A 21,403-nucleotide genomic window follows, 5' to 3' on the forward strand; every position below is an offset into this window, starting at 1 on the left:
TAAATAGTCTATTATTGATTCATCATCAGCCCTTTCAAAATCTTTACCCACGTCATCAGCAGTAGCATCTCTCTGCCTATCAAGAGCTCTGGTCCAGCTAACAAAAATAAGTTGATGATCGGAAATTCCGGTCTCAACTTACACACTAGCGCCAAAAACATTTCACTACTGAAGAGAAGGACAAGAATTGAGTTGCCTCTTGTATTCACTTTTACAAGTTGTTCTAGGTTAAGAGAAAGCATAGTATCAAGAATTGTGTCGCCCGATGTCGAACAACCCTAACTGAGCTGGTACCAGTTAATATGCGGCAAACTGAAGTCACCCGTGATTATCACGTTTTTTTCTTGCAGTTTTACAACCTGATCATACAATTCAACCAAGTAATTATCGTTATAATCAGGACAGCGTTATACCGACACAAGAAAAAATGTTGCTTCAGAAAATACCACTCTTGGGAATAAGCTCTCGTGATTGTTTATTTGTTCAAGAAGATTTATTTCTAATCCTTTTTTAGCAATGATGGCTACACCGCCGCCACGAGTGTTTCGGTCCCTTCTGTACAAAGATAAGCTGGTGGAACTATTTCATCGTCACGTATCAACTCGGTGAGCCATGTTTCTGCGAGAACGCAAAGATGAGGTGCGTACAACAGAAAGAGATCTTCAAGCTTATCGGATTTAATCACAACACTGCGAGCGTTCAGGGATAGCAAGCGTAACTGGCAAAACTCCGATTGCTGGCTCGAATAAGACGGTTTGTTCGGATTAGGCACTTCTCTTCGAGTATTAAGTGTGTCATCCGATTGGAAACTTTTATCACCGATTCGATGTTTATCGTATGCAAGCGATACATTTTCTTTGGCATCTCTTTCAGGCTTAGAACTGTCCCAGAGCAACTTGCGTTTCCTTAACGTGTCTGGGCAATAATCTTGCTTGATGGACGTTTTTGTTCCTTTCATTTTTTTTTGCATTTGCTAAGACCGCTTGCTTTTCACGGAAATCTTGGAAATAAAGAATAACTGGTCAATTTCGTTTAGACATGCCAAGCCTGTGAATCCGAGTGACCGATGAACAGGTTACGCCCATTTTCTCCTGAAAAAGTTCCTTTATAACTTTTACTCGTAAGTCGTTTTCTGTTTCTTGAGGTATATCTGGGATGCCAAAAACAATCACGTTTGATATGCGACTTCTGTACTCCAAATACACTAATTGAGAGTGCTGCGAGTGGAGAGCCATCTGTATATCCGTTACAACTGAGTTTAGTACTTGATTCGAGGTAATCTCTACCTGCATCTCGTTTACTTTATCTTCTAGGTATGTTAAACTAATACCGAAGCTCTGTATGAGTCTCCCTGTGTTCTCAAGACGCGCTTTCAAGTCAGATACGTTTGATCTAATAGACTGTTGGCCTAATAGGAGAGTCTTAAGCATTCCCTCCACCGAAGGCCCGGGGTTTTCTTCAACATCCCCGCAAATAAGCAATTTGCACACGCAATAACATTCATATGAAATGCGCAAGCACATCTGTGGGCATGGCACACATAATGAGAAATCGGTCATCACTGCGTAGACAAAGGCTATAACTAACCTGATGGGTGAAAGCAAAACGCATGATGAGCGGCCTGCACTGGGCCCTTTCGCCGCGCACACTGAAGAAGGTCTTGAACTGTGCATGCTTTATAGCGGGATTTCCAGGTGACGTCATAAAGCCATGTCTTGAAAATGGGAAAGCCTCGATGACGATGTAGTTTTGGCCTTCATCCACATTAGCTCTTGTAGACGTGAAAACTGGTGCCGACGAAACCGAGGCAGAAGCAGGTAGCCGCACATCGTCGATTGACAGAAGCAACGCATGAAGGGTGAAAGTAAAACGCATGATGAGCGGCCTGCACTGGGCCCTTTCGCCGCGCCCACTGAAGAAGGTCTTGAACTGTGCATGCTTTATAGCGGGATTTCCAGGTGACGTCATAAAGCCATGTTTTGAAAATAGGAAAGCCTCGATGACGATGTAGTTTTGGCCTTTATCCACATTAGCTCTTGTAGACGTGAAAACTGGTGCCGACGAAACCGAGGCAGAAGCAGGTAGCCGCACATCGTCGATTAACAGAAGCAACGCATGAAGGGTGAAAGTAAAACGCATGATGAGCGGCCTGCACTGGGCCCTTTCGCCGCGCCCACTGAAGAAGGTCTTGAACTGTGCATGCTTTATAGCGGGATTTCCAGGTGACGTCATAAAGCCATGTCTTGAAAATGGGAAAGCCTCGATGACGATGTAGTTTTGGCCTTCATCCACATTAGCTCTTGTAGACGTGAAAACTGGTGCCGACGAAACCGAGGCAGAAGCAGGTAGCCGCACATCGTCGATTGACAGAAGCAACGCATGAAGGGTGAAAGTAAAACGCATGATGAGCGGCCTGCACTGGGCCCTTTCGCCGCGCCCACTGAAGAAGGTCTTGAACTGTGCATGCTTTATAGCGGGATTTCCAGGTGACGTCATAAAGCCATGTTTTGAAAATAGGAAAGCCTCGATGACGATGTAGTTTTGGCCTTTATCCACGTTAGCTCTTGTAGACGTGAAAACTGGTGCCGACGAAACCGAGGCAGAAGCAGGTAGCCGCACATCGTCGATTGACAGAAGCAACGCATGAAGGGTGAAAGTAAAACGCATGATGAGCGGCCTGCACTGGGCCCTTTCGCCGCGCACACTGAAGAAGGTCTTGAACTGTGCATGCTTTATAGCGGGATTTCCAGGTGACGTCATAAAGCCATGTTTTGAAAATAGGAAAGCCCCGATGACGATGTAGTTTTGGCCTTTATCCACAGTAGTTCTTGTAGACGTGAAAACTGGTGCCGACGAAACCGAGGCAGAAGCAGGTAGCCGCACATCGTCGATTGACAGAATAAACGCATGAAGGGTGAAAGTAAAACGCATGATGAGCGGCCTGCACTGGGCCCTTTCGCCGCGCCCACTGAAGAAGGTCTTGAACTGTGCATGCTTTATAGCGGGATTTCCAGGTGACGTCATAAAGCCATGTTTTGAAAATAGGAAAGCCTCGATGACGATGTAGTTTTGGCCTTTATCCACAGTAGTTCTTGTAGACGTGAAAACTGGTGCCGACGAAACCGAGGCAGAAGCAGGTAGCCGCACATCGTCGATTGACAGAAGCAACGCATGAAGGGTGAAAGTAAAACGCATGATGAGCGGCCTGCACTGGGCCCTTTTGCCGCGCACACTGAAGAAGGTCTTGAACTGTGCATGCTTTATAGCGGGATTTCCAAGTGACGTCACAAAGCCATGTCTTGAAAATGGGAAAGCCTCGATGACGATGTAGTTTTGGCCTTCATCCACATTAGTTCTTGTAGACGTGAAAACTGGTGCCGACGAAACCGAGGCAGAAGCAGGTAGCCGCACATCATCGATTGACAGAAGCAACGCATGAAGGGTGAAAGTAAAACGCATGATGAGCGGCCTGCACTGGGCCCTTTCGCCGCGCACACTGAAGAAGGTCTTGAACTGTGCATGCTTTATAGCGGGATTTCCAGGTGACGTCATAAAGCCATGTTTTGAAAATAGGAAAGCCTCGATGACGATGTAGTTTTGGCCTTTATCCACATTAGCTCTTGTAGAAGTGAAAACTGGTGCCGACGAAACCGAGGCAGAAGCAGGTAGCCGCACATCGTCGATTAACAGAAGCAACGCATGAAGGGTGAAAGTAAAACGCATGATGAGCGGCCTGCACTGGGCCTTTTCGCCGCGCACACTGAAGAAGGTCTTGAACTGTGCATGCTTTATAGCGGGATTTCCAGGTGACGTCATAAAGCCATGTCTTGAAAATGGGAAAGCCTCGATGACGATGTAGTTTTGGCCTTCATCCACATTAGTTCTTGTAGACGTGAAAACTGGTGCCGACGAAACCGAGGCAGAAGCAGGTAGCCGCACATCGTCGATTGACAGAAGCAACGCATGAAGGGTGAAAGTAAAACGCATGATGAGCGGCCTGCACTGGGCCCTTTCGCCGCGCACACTGAAGAAGGTCTTGAACTGTGCATGCTTTATAGCGGGATTTCCAAGTGACGTCACAAAGCCATGTCTTGAAAATGGGAAAGCCTCGATGACGATGTAGTTTTGGCCTTCATCCACATTAGTTCTTGTAGACGTGAAAACTGGTGCCGACGAAACCGAGGCAGAAGCAGGTAGCCGCACATCGTCGATTGACAGAAGCAACGCATGAAGGGTGAAAGTAAAACGCATGATGAGCGGCCTGCACTGGGCCCTTTCGCCGCGCACACTGAAGAAGGTCTTGAACTGTGCATGCTTTATAGCGGGATTTCCAGGTGACGTTATAAAGCCATGTTTTGAAAATAGGAAAGCCTCGATGACGATGTAGTTTTGGCCTTTATCCACAGTAGTTCTTGTAGACGTGAAAACTGGTGCCGACGAAACCGAGGCAGAAGCAGGTAGCCGCACATCGTCGATTAACAGAAGCAACGCATGAAGGGTGAAAGTAAAACGCATGATGAGCGGCCTGCACTGGGCCTTTTCGCCGCGCACACTGAAGAAGGTCTTGAACTGTGCATGCTTTATAGCGGGATTTCCAGGTGACGTCATAAAGCCATGTCTTGAAAATGGGAAAGCCTCGATGACGATGTAGTTTTGGCCTTCATCCACATTAGTTCTTGTAGACGTGAAAACTGGTGCCGACGAAACCGAGGCAGAATCAGGTAGCCGCACATCGTCGATTGACAGAAGCAACGCATGAAGGGTGAAAGTAAAACGCATGATGAGCGGCCTGCACTGGGCCCTTTCGCCGCGCCCACTGAAGAAGGTCTTGAACTGTGCATGCTTTATAGCGGGATTTCCAGGTGACGTCATAAAGCCATGTTTTGAAAATAGGAAAGCCTCGATGACGATGTAGTTTTGGCCTTTATCCACAGTAGTTCTTGTAGACGTGAAAACTGGTGCCGACGAAACCGAGGCAGAGGTAGCCGCACATCGTCGATTAACAGAAGCAACGCGTGAAGGGTGAAAGCGAAACGCATGATGAGCGGCCTGCACTGGGCCCTTTCGCCGCGCCCACTGAAGAAGGTCTTGAACTGTGCATGCTTTATAGCGGGATTTCCAGGTGACGTCATAAAGCCATGTTTTGAAAATAGGAAAGCCTCGATGACGATGTAGTTTTGGCCTTTATCCACAGTAGTTCTTGTAGACGTGAAAACTGGTGCCGACGAAACCGAGGCAGAAGCAGGTAGCCGCACATCGTCGATTAACAGAAGCAACGCGTGAAGGGTGAAAGCGAAACGCATGATGAGCGGCCTGCACTGGGCCCTTTCGCCGCGCCCACTGAAGAAGGTCTTGAACTGTGCATGCTTTATAGCGGGATTTCCAGGTGACGTTATAAAGCCATGTTTTGAAAATAGGAAAGCCTCGATGACGATGTAGTTTTGGCCTTTATCCACAGTAGTTCTTGAAGACGTGAAAACTGGTGCCGACGAAAACGAGGCAGAAGCAGGTAGCCGCACATCGTCGATTAACAGAAGCAACGCGTGAAGGGTGAAAGCGAAACGCATGATGAGCGGCCTGCACTGGGCCCTTTCGCCGCGCACACTGAAGAAGGTCTTGAACTGTGCATGCTTTATAGCGGGATTTCCAGGTGACATCATAAAGCCATGTTTTGAAAATAGGAAAGCCTCGATGACGATGTAGTTTTGGCCTTTATCCACAGTAGTTCTTGTAGACGTGAAAACTGGTGCCGACGAAAACGAGGCAGAAGCAGGTAGCCGCACATCGTCGATTGACAGAAGCAACGCATGAAGGGTGAAAGCGAAACGCATGATGAGCGGCCTGCACTGGGCCCTTTCGCCGCGCCCACTGAAGAAGGTCTTGAACTGTGCATGCTTTATAGCGGGATTTCCAGGTGACGTCATAAAGCCATGTTTTGAAAATAGAAAAGCCTCGATGACGATGTAGTTTTGGCCTTCATCCACATTAGTTCTTGTAGACGTGAAAACTGGTGCCGACGAAACCTAGGCAGAAGCAGGTAGCCGCACATCGTCGATTGACAGAAGCAACGCATGAAGGGTGAAAGTAAAACGCATGATGAGCGTTCTGCACTGGGCCCTTTCGCCGCGCACACTGAAGAAGGTCTTGAACTGTGCATGCTTTATAGCGGGATTTCCAGGTGACGTCATAAAGCCATGTTTTGAAAATAGGAAAGCCTCGATGACGATGTAGTTTTGGCCTTGATCCACATCAGTTTTTGCAGCCGTGAAAACTGGTGCCGACGAAACCGAGGCAGCAGCAGGTAGCCGCGCATCGTCGATTGACTGCAGCTACGCCTGAAGGGTGAAAGTAAAACGCGTGATGAGCGGCCTGCGCTGGGCCCTTTCGCCGCGCCCACTGAAGAAGGTCTGGAACTGTGCATGCTTTATAGCGTTATTTCCAAGTGACGTCACAAAGCCATCTCTTGAAAATGGGAAAGCCTCGACGACGATGTAGTTTTGGCCTTGATCCACATCAATTCTTGTATCCGAAAAAACTGGTGTCGATGAAACCGAGGCAGAAGCAGGTAGCCGCACCTCGTCGATTGACAGAAGCAACGCATCAAGGGTGAAAGCAAAACGCATGATGAGCGGCCTGCACTGGGCCCTTTCGCCGCGTCTACTGAAGAAGGTCTTGAACTGTGCATGATTTATTGCGGGATTTCCAGGGGACGTGACAAAGATATGTCTTGAAAATGGGGAAGCCTCGATGACGATGTAGTTTTGGCCTTGATCCACATCAGTTCTTGTAGCCGTGAAAATTGGTGCCGACGAAACCGAGGCAGAAGTAAAACGCATGATGAGCGGCCTGCACTGGGCCTTTGGCGAACCACAGCTTTGTTACTTTTGTAAGGTAGAAAATAACTTTGTCAAATTTAAAGACGTCATCCCACTAATTGTGGGTGCTTACACACTAATACGACGAAAGCCAGTTCTCCACGCCCTGATCGTCAGTACCGCTGAAGAACGGCGGGTCCCGCTGTCGAAGCACCCCCGAGCATGAAATAGAAGAGGCCGAAGAGGCCGAGGTAGCGGGGCCGGTGATGTTGGTGCCGGAGTAAGTCATTGAGGTCGGACTTCGGCGGCTGCGGAGCTCCAGAGCGAGGAAATGGAAGAGAAATCCCGCACCTCCACCAAGTGTTAGGCGGGGATCCAGGCACTGGTAGTGGGCACTGGTAGCGAGCAAGACCGGAGCGGTGGTTGCTCAGCTTGTAGATAGCTAGTCCGCAAAAGGCACTTCTTCTTTCTCGGCGATCGGTTGGCTTAATTGAAAATTCTTCTTTACAGGTGCATCTTTTTTCAGTGGGGCGGTGAGAGGGCGAGCCAGCGCTGCGACGTTCTGGACGAAAGGACGAAAATACGAGCACAAGCTAAGAAAACTTCGAACAACACTAGATGATCGTGGTGTCGGAAAAGTACGAATGGCGCGAATTTTTTCGGGGTCAGGCTGAACACTAGGAACATTCAATAAGTGGCCAAGAACTTTGATTTCCCGATGGCCGAAACTGCATTTCTTGGACTTGAGTTGAATGTCGGCGGGGCAGAATAGCTAGAGAATGGTAGAAAGGCGAAAGAGGTGGCTGTGAAAAGTGGACGAGAAAACAATGACGTCGTCTAAGTAACAAAGACAAGTCGTCCACTTGAAGCCCCGCAGCAACGAGTCTATCATCCGTTGAAAAGTTGCAGGGGCGTTATATAGGTCGAATGGAATGACTTTGTATTGGTAGAGGCCGTCAGGAGTGATAAATGCCGTTTTTTCGCGGTCTCGTTCATCGGCGGAGATTTGCCAGTAGCCAGAGCGAAGGTCGATGGAGGAAAAGTAGCTGGCTCCATGTAAGCAATCAAGCGCATCGTCGATGCGCGAAAGAGGGTAAACGTCTTTTCTGGTCAGCTTGTTTTGGTGGCGATAGTCGAGGCAGAATCTCCAGCTCCCATCTTTTTTCTGGACTAGCACTACAAGTGACGCCCAGGGATTGTTGGAAGGCTCAATGATGTCGTCGGCGAGCATCTCGTCGACTTCACGTTTAACCACCTGGCGCTCAGAAAGAGAGACACGGTACGGTCGCTTTTGAACAGGAGCAGCATCGCCGATGTCGATGCGGTTGGCTACAACTGACGTTAAGCCAAGAGGTCGGGCCCCAAAATAACAAATGTCGCTATATAAAGTAACAGCTTGTAGAGCGTGTAGACAGAATCGGGTTGCAGGTCGGCCGCAATCATTCTGGAAACAGGGTCACGGTGTAAAGGAGACAACTTAGGAGCGGTAGTGGCTGTGCAAGGTGCAGGAGGGTCGGTAGTTAGGGCTGAACCTTCACAGTCGGTCAGCGGGGAAAGTTCAGTTAATGAAATTCCGTCGGGGAGGGCTTGGGTCGACAAACTGAAGTTTAGGACTGGGAGAGCGGTGCGATTCTTAGATACGTGTACGATGAGGTGTGGGAGGTTGACGTGACGCTGCAGGACGACGTCTGTAATTGGGCACGCCAGGTAGTCTCCATCGGGCACGGGCGGCTAAGAACACTTAGGAATATAAACAACAGCTTCCGTAGGAAGGCCGGAATATTTTGCTGAGCGGAAACGTGGTGGCGTGGAGAAGTCTTTAGAGCAGAGGGGAAGGTCCTGGCGTAGAATTCCGGTTGAGCAGTGAATAAGGGCTGAGTGAGCGGTTAAGAAGTCAAGGCCAAGGATCAGGTCATAGGAATTCCTGGGGCACGCTGAATGATTGGTGTGTGACTACCAGCAATGGTTACACGGGTGGTACTCATACCAAGCACGGCAGCAGGGCTGCCATTGGCGACACGAACGGTGGGCGAAACTGCTGGCGTCAGGACTTTCTTCAGGCCACGGCGAAACGATGAACTGAGGATAGAAAGTTGGGCACCAGTGTCGATATGAACAAAGACTTCGATAAGGTTAGAATGTGGAGCAAGTTCAACAGAGGTTTTTCAGTCCGGGTCGCGAATGCAGCAATATAATAAGCCAGCCAGGGGCTGGCTTCGTCATTATAAAATTTCTTTAGATCCATCAAAAGTTCTGCCTTTGACAACCACTCAAGATTATCATCGACAAACTTCACAATCTGATAAACCAATGGAGAACCTCGCGGAAAAGAATTCGTGCATGACGCGCATCAGGATCACAGTGATATCCTGCCATGCGTGAACGCCATATACTGTGGAGGCCCATTAGCATGATTGAATCATATGGAACCCCCTCCTCAGTGTGCGTGGGTAAGTACAGTATTCCATAAGGAATAATAAGTAATTATTACTTTATGATTCTTTGAAGTACGTCCGAAAAATAAACCCCTTCCCAAGAATGAAGAAATACATGATCTATCGTTTCTGGCAATTTAGAAATTAGGCAACGTGCACCCCATGGAAGAAATAAACCTTTTTCGTGCAAAACACTTTTACTGGCAAAGTTATAGTGTGAACGTTAAAAAGAAAGTTTTAGCCGCTGCCGGCACTTTCACTCTCGTTACCCTCTTCATTACATTCCTGCCAGGGCCTCCCCTGTATATGGACCTATAGGCAACCTGCAATGAAGTTTGCTGAGACATGTGGCGCCACATGGCGGCCGACGGGGGCTAATACTGAGGCGGCGCATAAGCTGACGCCGTATATGTTGCGGCCGCTGTGTTTCTTTTACGTTCGCGTTTTGTTATCCCAGTGAGTGTAATTTACTCATTTAGCGACTTCAAATGTCGTGTGCGATGCTGCGACTACTACGGGTGTGAACAAGAATAAAAATAAGCGCAGGACGAGAAAGACTGCCACAATCGCGAAAAAAACCTAAGCGTACCGCTTGCTGGAAGAACCTGAGGAGAATGATGAGAGAAGTGGATAGTGGCTGTGAGAGAGTAATGTAACTGAAATTCGTTTTGTTGTGGATCCAATGGCATACAGACGTCAAGGGGCTAAAATAAGATGATTGAACCTTGAGCGGAGCAAACGGTATAAACTTTTGTCTCGGAAAGTCGCACGCTGGTTGGGGCACTTTCCTCAGTACACGCTCCGCGCTGTAAAATCTGGAGTGTACGGGTATATGCTGCGCAAGATGGAGTAGTATTGCCCTTTTAAAGGACATAAAGTCCAGGAAAGCAACACAGTCGCGCAGCCGCAGCATCGAATTGCAGCCGCGTTTCACCGGAGACGAAATAAAGAAAAAATGCTCGTGGATCTGAGAACCGGATTTCTAATGCGGTGTCTATTCGGAACCACAAAGCCAAATTATGTTCAAAACTTCTAATTGCAGATTTGAATAAGCATATTTATCTGTAAATTAGTTCCTAAGGTGCTGAAAAAGTCGAAGTGGCGGAGTGTGGCGGCCCGTGATACTGTGTACGCGGAGCATAGAACGTTGTTCTATCGTTCCGTGCCAACCATTTCTTGCACCGACTGCTCAAACTGCTCTAGAGTTTCTTGTCCCAGACAATAGACCGTTCCATCATTAGTAGTAACAGTAAAAAATCCTAACTCCACCGACCTCATTTACGGAAGCTTTGCGGTTGAGTGCCAGCATTTCCCGCCGGCTTTCCTGAAGCTTGAGGTACGGAGGTACAAAATGCATGCCAGTTGTTGTTGTTGTTAAGAGCTTTAGCTTTCCAATGATATAGAGGCCCCCTACTCCCCGCCCCCGGCACGCATGTCTATGAGACGGAGGCCTGGACTTCCGCGAGTAAATGCCAGCTTTCGTTGGTGACGCCCGCTACAATCGCACAGTGCTTGCAATGGCCACGACATCCGTAGCGGGTACCGCGCCATGCCTCCTGTAACCTCCGCAGCATTGTCGAAAGGTGCACCACGAAGGCAAGTGTTCGTTATGGTGTTAAACTCTAAAGCGAAACCGCGAGGAGGAAATTATTATGCTGCTGTAATCAAACAGCAAGAACAAAAAAGAAGTAACGGCGATCGATCTCTTCTCAGGTTCTCTCTGCACTTTCAATGTTTGGGTATGAGGTGTGAATGCAATAGCTAAATGAAAAGCTACGTTTACAACATTTTTCACTCATTTAATGACTTCTTGATTCATCATCAGATATCCGAATAATGCCCTTAGTCAATGAACTTCGTTACAAAAAAAAAAAAAATCTCCGTCTACTCACGCGAAATTCAAAGTTGAGCGCGCAGGCGTTCCGTCGCGAGCGGCGCTCACTTCGTGGTGACGTCGACACCGTTCACGCTCTAAACATGGCCATTTTCGAACAGGCGGTGTCCTTTCGCCAGTATTGGTTTTCGGAAGTAGCTCTGAAGACATTCGATTGCCTTAAAACCGCAGAAAATGAGAGCCGACATGCTTCCCGCCGTACAAAGCGAACACAACCCGACCGCGCTGGCCTTCTCAAGATTACTCGGCACCGCCGTTGGCGGCGCTAAACGCTGCACTCAACTAGCGCCGCCTGGCTACTGCAGGTTACCTATAGATGGGCTCCGGAAGACCAACGTCGCAAAAATCTTTGTACAACTTTTTCTTTTTCACAGTTCATAAATGTTCTTTTGAAAATCTTGAAGAAAGAAGGCGCGCACTTTCAACAAATTCTCCAAAGTAACCAAAAATACCTTCCGTATAACATTCGGTTGGCACAACAAAATCTCGCAGTGCACGTCCAAGCCTAATTTGGCAGACAGTGAACAGAAATGGATCATGAACGTCACGCAGGAAAAGAAATCTGCTGACAATCTGCCGCAAAAAAAGATGCCCTAAGCCCACGCCGCTATCCTTGAAACTTCTAAATAAATTCGTGCGGCTGCATCTTTCCCAATTTGAAGCCCACAAAAAAACCGCAAATATCCTATGCAGCTTCAGCACACTCAATCTTGAACAGTGTAAAATTTGAATCACATACCACAGCCTAGAAATGAAGAAGAGGTTGCACACTGTGGCTCTGACAAAAATTGATAAGCCAGTTTAATTCCACTTATCTGCCCTTTCCCGCACGTTATTTGTGCATGCTCTCCAATATGTCTCGCTATCACGATAGCATTCTAGTGGCACGCCAAGGTACTTTGGCGGAGTCGCCACCCAGGACACGTTTGCAAAATTATCAGGAGCACTTTGACATCTACCATGTTGAACCAGTTTACCCTACTGCATGTAACTTCGCTTAAGGTTTTTTCAGAATCAACAACTTCGGTTATACCCTCTTTGTTAACTGTAAAACCCGCAACATCATCGGCGTACTCCAGCAGCTTCACTTCCACGGCTTGCAAACGAAAACAAGTAGTATCCTCATTGTCCAAGATATTTAAACGAAGGGTTTCAATATGAATGCAGAATAAAAGAGGGCTGAGGGGGCAGCTCTGCCGCACAGAACCCTGTACGCTGATGGGGGCCCCCAGATTTTTATTTACGAGTAATCTCGTAGCACACTTTCGGTACGCCAGGGCCACGTGCGCCCTCACGAATAAGAAAACCAACATTCATATGGTGCATTATACAAAGTAGAATTTCATGGGCAACACAGTCGACCGCCTTTTCAAGGTCAAGCTGCAGGATGGCCACACGGCCATTTATGACCCCCCCCCCCCCATCACAACATTCTAACACACTTCTTGCTTTGTGCATATTTGTAACAAAGGACCGTCCCTTTATCCCACACGTTTGATGTGGCTCAACGATTTTCTGGATTACCGACCGCAGCCTTGGTGCTAACACACTCATATAAAATTTGTAATCAACTTTCGTGCGCCCAACTGGCCGATATGAAGTTACTTGTAGTAGCCTATCTGCTTCATCAGTTTTGGGTATGAGGACTGTGTGGGATTTGCCACAGAAGGAGGCAGTTCGTTTACGTCATAAGCTTCGTTAAACACTACAATCAGGACTGGCGCTATTTAGAGTTTAAATTCTTTGTCTATATCGAGTTAAAAGCCGTCTGTACCGGGTGAGTTTCCTGGGTTTAAATTGTTTATCGCCAGTTCGACCTATGATTTAGTTATTGGCAGCTCCAATCTTTGTTTATTTTCTTCATTTCGTCTTAGTAGTGCCCCGAGATACCTGTCCTTAAACGCTCCCATATCAAAGTCGTGTAATGCAAACAGTGTCTGGTAGTATTGGAAGAATGCTCGCTGAATAGCTCATTGTTATCCGATAAGACGCCGCCCCATTTCATATTTCCGATGTGATTTCTCTGTGCGTGCGCCTTTTCAATTCCTAGCGCTCGTCTCAACGGTGCCTCCACTGCAGCTGTCTCGTCCGCTCTCGCACGTACAAGCGCACCGCGATAACGCTCTTGTTCAATATTCCTTATATCTTCTGTCTATTTGCAGGCGCTGCACATTCATTTTCAAGCATTTTTCCAAGCAGGGACCTTAAGTTTCGTTCAATATGTTTCTGTTCGTGGGCAAGGACACTAGATCTACTAATTTCGATTATTTTGAGCTGTTCCTTACAAAGCTCCCATTGCTGCCATGTTCTCAGCGTACTATTAGGGTCTATCTTGCCTATTTCTTCCGTTACTGCAGCTCTGAAAATTTCGTCTTTAACCAACTTGTCATTTAATTTCCACTGTTCCCAATTAAAAGCACTGTCCCGTTTTTGTGATCCTATCACACATATTACTAAACAGTGGTCAGAAAAAGAGACAGGAACAACATGGTAGCTACTACATTTTGTAATCACATCAAGCTAAACATAAATGCGGTCAAGACGAGCGTGGCTTGCACGCTGAAAATGTGTGTATTTTACACCGCACGCACCGTCAAGACACTCCGCCACATCCTCAAGGTTCCACTCCCCCACAATTTTAGACAGTACCTCAGTGCTTACGTCTCTGAACCCCCGCTCACTGGTTTTATCGCGGCTACTAAGGATGCAGTTGAAGTCGTTTGTGCTTTTGCAAACTGAGATGCTGTTCAATGCTTTAAAAAAGCGCTGCCCTTTCCTCTGTTCGATTTGGTGCATACAAACATACAATGCGCCACTCAGCATTACCGAGAGTGAAATCAACAAAAACACACCTACCCAACAAACATGCGAATAGGCCTTCACCGCAAGACCTAGCAGCTTTTTAACAAATAGGACACATCCTGCAGAAGTGCCTATTGCGTGGCTATCTAGAGCACAAAATCTAGACGTGAAACGCCGCACCATGCTCCCGGTCTCTTTTTCACCCTCAATTTTCGTTTTCTGTACAGATATCGATCCGCTCCTCCGTTAAATGTCGGTGCACTTGGCTCTGCTTTTTTTTCCTGCCAGACCTCTGACATTAATTGGGTAAAAAATTGCGCAAAAAAACACAAAGGACAAAGAAGAACACATAAGACGTGTGACAAGCGCTTGTCACACGTCTTATGTGTTCTTCTTTGTCCTTTGTGTTTTTTTGCGCAATTTTTTACCCAATGGATCACCAACTAGCCCGGCAATACGCTCTTCTCTGACATTAAGTGTGGCCACTTTCAACGGGGGTGCAGGAGCCATTTTCGCGAAGTGTAAGGAAGCCGAAAGCATGGTGCTTACGCTTCGCGTCTAGCATTCTGCTAGATGTCATCCATGACACCGGAGTGATCCGGTGGGAGGGCGTCAGCCTGCTTCCGTAGGACCTTGTCGACGGCCCGCCTTTTCGACCGCCGCGGCTTGAACATTGAGTATCGCCGGTACTGGGGCGTTTTTGCTGGCGGCTCTCCAACGCGGCCGGCTGATGTTGACCTCGGTGTCGGTCTGGGCGTGTGGGCGCTTAGCCGGTGCCGTCATGCTGGTGTTGTGGCCGCCGGTATTAGTCTGCTGCACTTCCCATCTCAATGAAATGCCAGCATTTACGTCCGTAGAGCTGGTTTCTTCGCTAGTCTTTCCACCGTCTGTCTGGAGAGGTAGTGCCGCTTCAGGTGACCTCTCTCCGCTGGTAAACGTGCTGGTGTCCTTGCTCACTAAAGAAGATGTCTCCTCTGTCGTCTTTCGAGACCCGTCGGTACCTTTCGCCGCTTCTCCCGCCTCCACCACGTCCATTAGAAGTTGCGCTGACTCGTCACTCGACCCATGACCCGCAGCCGAGGAGTAAGTGCGGATGCATTCGCTGTCCAGATGGCCATAGCGTCTGCACCTTGAACAGCGGGGCACCTTGCATTCACGTCGTACATGACCTGTGCCATGGCAACGCAGGCATTGCATGGGTCGTCCAGGCACCAGAATCAGGGCTAACTCTCCGGCAACGCGTACCTGGTGGGGCTGATCCCCGACTTTGAACGCTCCCCGACGTGGTCGCGTTGGGGGATTTCCAAATCAACTATGTCTGGGCTGTTACGCTAAGAACTTCCGAAGCAGCCAAGAAGCTTCTTGCAGACAAAGAACTGGAAGTAAAAAAACGCCGATGTCTTATTATAGATCCCGAAGAGCAGCAGGTGAAGCTAAAGCTTCACAGGATGCTTCAAGGCGTGGCCGACGAGGACATCCGGACCGCCTTCGCAGCGTTTGGAAAGTTACAGAAGTGTCCCGTGAGCACTGGCGGGCTCAGGGCGTCCACGACAAGGGTTCAACAACAAGAACTGTCCTCATGAAGCTGAAGCTCGGCTACGCCGCGCCACAGGGAGCCGGGAAATATTTCTGCATATTATGTCATGGCCGCATTTATAACAAAACATGTTTCGAGGTGTAGAGGCCATTACTGCCAGTCTAAAAATTACAACTTGTCGACCATCGGTGCATGCTGCCTGCTCTCACTACTTGTAACTAATGTTCTGAATGCCTATGCGCACTATAGTGTGCACTGGAACCATTTTAACATGTGGAATTTCACAGCGCTGGCAAATTTAGGGGCGCCGGCTCTTCGGTCATGCTCTGCTACTGTGGACGTAATTCTCGCTTAACACGAAGCTGAAGCACAAACCTTGAAGGAACAAAGTCGACGAAGCTACAACACTGGCAACCGCAGCAGCGAGGACACTATTTTGCTGGTAACTAAATCTTATTTGTATGTAAACATTTCGGGAAGGTTGCGATGACCGAGGGCTTTGCTTATGCTTATGCTTGCTTATGCGCAGTGCTTATCGTCGTCGTCGTCGTCATCATCATCATCAGCAGCAGCAGCAGCAGCAGCCTGATTATACTCACTGCAGGGCGAAGGCCTCTCCCATTTTTCTCCACTTAACCCGGATCTGTGCTGGCTGCATCCACTTGACCCCTGCGAACTTCTTAATCTCATCCGCCCACCTAACTTTCTGCCGCCCCCTGCTACGCTTTCCTTCCCTTGGAATCCAGTTTGTTACCCTCAGCGACCATCGGTTATGCTCTCTTCGCACTACATCTCCTGCCCATGTCCATTTCTTCTTCTTAATTTCCACTAGAATGCCGGTAACTTGAGTTATTTCTCTGACCCACTCTGCACACTTTCTATCTCTTTATGACGCTTATCATAGGAGGTTGCGGCCAATTACTGCACCAGGGTGGCAAACTCCTGTTCAGGCGAGATTTATTATCGTTCGCGTTAAGAAATGGACCAGTCGTGAAGAAGAACTTCGCACCCAAAAAGACCGCGCAGCTTCTAGCAGTGCCTAAAAACCTCCGTCAGGAAGTTCTGCAGGCGTTGCACGATGAGCCCACGGCAGGCCATCTCGGATTTGCGCACACGTTACGTCGAATCCAGGAAAAGTACTACTGGCCGTGACTGCTTGCCGAAGTTGCCCACTACGTGAAGACATGTCGTGAGTGCCAACGACGCAAGACGCCGCCGATCAGACCAGCAGGACTACTAAACCCGATTCCGCCCCAAATCATGCCATTTCAACAAATTGGGATGGATCTCCTCGACCTCTTTCCATCTTCGCCTATGGGTAACAAGTGATCATCGTGGCCACTGACTACCTTACTCGTTACGCCGAACAAAAAGCACTACCCAATGGCACCGCGGCAGAAGTTGCCAAATTTTTTGTCGAACCTATTCCCTTGCGACACGGCGCCCCAGAGGTGCTCATCAAGGACAGGGGAAAGGCGTTTATGGCAGGGTTGACGCAACCCTTCCTGGAATACAGTCATACAAGCCATCGACGAACAACTGCGTACCATTCCCAGACCAATGGCCTTACGGAGCGCCTGAACAAAACGATCGCGGACATGATCGCCCTGTACGTCGACGCTGAACACAAGACCTGGGACGCCATCTTGCCGTACGTGATCTTTGCGTATAACACGGCGGTCTATGAGACGACCAGAGCGATCCCGTTCAAGCTTGTGTACGGCAGCGAGCCCACGACGACGCTCGACGCAATGCTGCCGCACGTAACCAACGAGGACAAACATGACGTCGCCGCATACCTGCAGCGTGCAGAGGAAGCCCGACGACTCACACGGCTACGTATTAAATACCAACAGCGCACCGACAGCCGACGATACAACTGACGACGACGCCATGCAGAGTACAGTCTAGAAGACCAAGTGTGGGTTTGGACACCAATTCGCTGTCGCGGACTGAGTGCAAAGTTGTTGCGTCGATACTTTGGGGAATACAAAATCCTTCGCCGCGTCGGACAACTGGACTATGAAGTCATTCCCGATGGAACGTCAGCATCACAACGGCGACGCGCACGCCCAAAAATTGTACATGTACGACTGAAGCCGTATTACGCGCGTTAAAGAACCTGTGCTGTTTCAACTTTGTAGTGTTTATGTTTAAGTTGATTTGTTTTGGAACATCCAGGCGATGTTTTTTTAAGGGGGGAGTAATGCCTCAAAACTGTATTGGTTATTTTTTAACAGTCGTCGGCATGCGGCCTTATCACTCTTATTCTAGATCGCGTATCAGTTCTGTATTCTTTGTTTGTTAATGCTCGAAGTCGCGAGACGCACCTTTATCCGTTTTGTTGTAGCGCAAGATGCACCAAGATCTCTTTCGAAGATTCCGGCCACTCGTGTGTCTTTCTACAATGTTCCAGCTTATGCTAGTACCAGTTTGCGACGTTATCTAGATTGTTCTGAGCAGCCTTTAAATAGAGCGTTGACGAGTGCGACGGGCATTCTTTGTTCGACGATCGACGAGCACGTTTGTTGCCACGCCGCCGCCGAGTTGCTTAGTCTATTTGCGGGCGTAAGTCAGTCCAATAAAGAGTTTCTTTAGTGTAATCACCGACTCTTCATTTGTGTCAGCGACCTTGTCACCACCAAGTGATAATACGAGAAAAAGCAGGGGTTGTAAGACTGAACCTTGCAGCACATCGGAATCAACTGGGGAAAACTGAGAGTCAGTATTATTTGATGTTACGAACTGAGATCGATTAGCAAAAAAAGAGTGAAGCCATGAAAGCCTGTTAGCAAGTAAGTTCAATCTGCTTAGTTTAAAGCGAAGTAACTCATGTGAGACTTTTTCAAAAGCTTTACAAAAGTCCAGGAATATGCAGTCTGCTAACGACCCATCCTCAAAAATGCAATGGAGGCCATGAGTGAAACATAAAAGTTGGGTCTCACAGGAGAATGTTTTTCGAAAACCGTGCTGAAAGTTACTGAAAAAAATTAGTTTCTAAAAGTGTAGCAAGATGAGAGAAGAAGACATGTTCCATGATCTTGCATGATATGCAGGGAGCGATATGGGACGATAGTTATTAGGACAGTGTTTATCGCCAGACGTATGCAGAGGAATTACTGGCATACGCATCGATGCCGTTTAGATGACAAAGCATTTTAGATGCGTCAGTAGCAGCCCAGAAATCTGCCAAAACATACATTGGCTAGCGGCACGCATTCCCCCGTGCATTCGTAATAAATGGATTCCGCCTGCCCTTCGAGTTTCCAAATCTTTCCGGAATCAGCAACCCAAATTTCCACCCCAACCTCCTCATCGCTAAAGCTCCTGAAAATGAATACTGCTAACCTCCTTTGAACAAGAAAGAAGCACCTCCAACGCCGCACACGTGCCCTCATACTTCTGTATAATGTAAGCCTCCCCCGTAGTCTAACCCGAGTAGAGGAGGTTGTGCTTTGGACGATTTAAGTTAGAGTTACCCTAAAACCTGCCATGACTCGAAAGTGGCCTATTTCAATATTTGTATCCCCACCCTGGGTGTCGCGTCTACAAGTCCCGAGACGATGAAGACAATATCCACCACCTACTTTGGAATGTCCAGCACAGTAACCGACGTGGACGCGCCACTTGGTGGCAGCCAGTCTCTCCTGCCTCAATCCGTCGTCATTTGCAGCTTGAGCGCTTGGACTGCATAATCTTAAACTCCTGGACTCCATTACAGCAGCTAACCTGTTTCATTTATTTGACCATACTTTCATCCATCATAACGTATTCTATCCTTTATAAGATCGTAACTTTCGTCGCAATACCGGTTACAGTCTCGTGGAGCGCGCTGGGTACGCTTTCCTACACGCTTCACGACAAAGCTTACTCCGGTCCACCAGCAACTCAGTCGCCACCTCCGCGGATAGTCGCCAGAGTTTGGGTCCTTTTCGACCCCCACAAGGATGACGAAGCCGCGGCTTTCGAGCCACCTCGACATGGCCACTGATCGCAGGCTGGCGGCTCCGATCCTCTGCTGCCACCTGCTGCGAACACCCCCATCATTTCACGGCGACGTCTTCGAATACGCTGAGGACTTTCTGGCGACCTTCGAGCTAGTGGCTCATTACAGCGGCTGGAGCGACAAGCGCAAGCTCAATAATGTTTTCTTTTCCCTTGAAAAGTCTGCCCGTGCGTGGTTTGAAATCCACGAGAGTGCCGTTACCACCTGGCATGCGTTTTGCTTGAACTTCTGACGAACTTCACCAAATCCGACCGCCGCGAGAAAGCTTAAGCTGCACTTCAGTCCAGAAACCAAAGGCGAAATGAAAGTGTGCGCAGTACTGCGAAGACATGACCCGTCTTTTCCAGCGCGCATACCCAACATGGCAGAGGAGAAGAAGCTTCGCCACCTTATTCGTGAAGTTAAGCAAAAGCTGTTTGCAGCCCTCGTTCGCCGCCTACTGAATACCGTTGCTGAATTCCTCGCGGAGGCACCATGGAAACGACGCTCCAACAACGGGCCAGGCAGTACAACCGAGTTGTCAGCAGCCTTGACCCAGATGTTGTTTCGTCGTGCAATGGAGGCAGTGCGAATGCTTCATTCGGTCGGTTGTTCGGGAGGAACTCTAACATTTCCGTGTACCTCTGATTGCGCCCATGACATCACTAACCGAAGTCATCAGAGATGAACTATGCGAGGCTGCGCATGAATTATCGGTCACCAATGTACTGCGGCGCTTCGATGTGATGCCCGCGCAGACATCCGTTGTTCGTCAGGCAGCTGCCTACGATCCTGTCGCTACCATGCGTCCACGGGTCGAAGAGACACAAACGTACGCATCCGTTGTACGCCAAGCTCTGCCTGTTGTCCTTTTTATTCGACGTCTGTGGTTAGCCACATCACTTCATATGACGCATCGATTCAATCTGTGGCGCCTCTTCCACGAGCTTGGAAGTCGGACGTGTGGCGAACGCGGGATCGCAGGCCAATTTGCTGCCACTGTGGGGAGGCCGGTCATCTTTACCGTGCATGACCGTATCGCCGAGTGGGATTTCGCGGTTTGGACCCGATACGCCCTGTCCACGGAATATCGAACGGCAACTGGAAATTGAAGCTCATCTGTCGGCCGTCAGAGGCCTGGGAGATACGGCCGCTATGACTCTAGATCGTCATCTCCGCGGCGGTTCCGTTCCCCAAGCCCTCGCCGAGACGCCAGCTATACTGAGCGGCGTTCTCACAGTCAACGCCGAGAAAACTAATTGCAGCGGTCTCCGGAGGCAAGGCCGCTGCTGTCAGAAAAACTGAAGATCTTCCGCTGCCGATACACCGATACGCTGATTTTTCACAAGGGCAGGGTAGTGACAGTATCCGATGCGTTACTAATGATTTGTGTGTGACAACTGACAGAACTGACACGATCGCTTTACTTGATACTGGTGCAGACAATTCAGTGATCAGCCACACCCTCGTCCAGGAATTGAGCAAAGTTTTGACGTCATGGTTGTGCCCTACCATTTGCACGGCTGGAGGTCACCTCATTATCCCGGCCGGAAGGTGCACAGCCCGAATCGGCATCCACGGTTTCGTCTACCTCGGTGAATTCGTCGTCTGGCACGACGGTTCGAAAGATTTGATCCTGGGGCTCGACTTTCCACAGGCAAACGGTGCTGTGACCGACCTACACGAGGCACGAGTCACATTCGCGACTAAACGGGCAGCGGCACGCTTCGTCATCAGAGATCCCTGTAGCCATGCTCTGCGTACCGCGTAGGATGATGTCACGGTGCCACCACTGTGTGGTGTCCTGGTGCGCGTACAGATTGACCTATTTCATGACTTTGAGGGCATCTAGACTAAAGATAAAGCGCTCAGGAAGACACACTCAAGTGAAGGAGACACAGGTTTGTGCTCATATTACAGTGAGGGCATGGCGGA

Source organism: Amblyomma maculatum, chromosome 5 (genome assembly GCF_055883805.1).
Source record: "Amblyomma maculatum isolate TAMU_Amacu chromosome 5, ASM5588380v1, whole genome shotgun sequence".
In the NCBI taxonomy this organism is placed as follows: Eukaryota; Metazoa; Arthropoda; class Arachnida; order Ixodida; family Ixodidae; genus Amblyomma; species Amblyomma maculatum.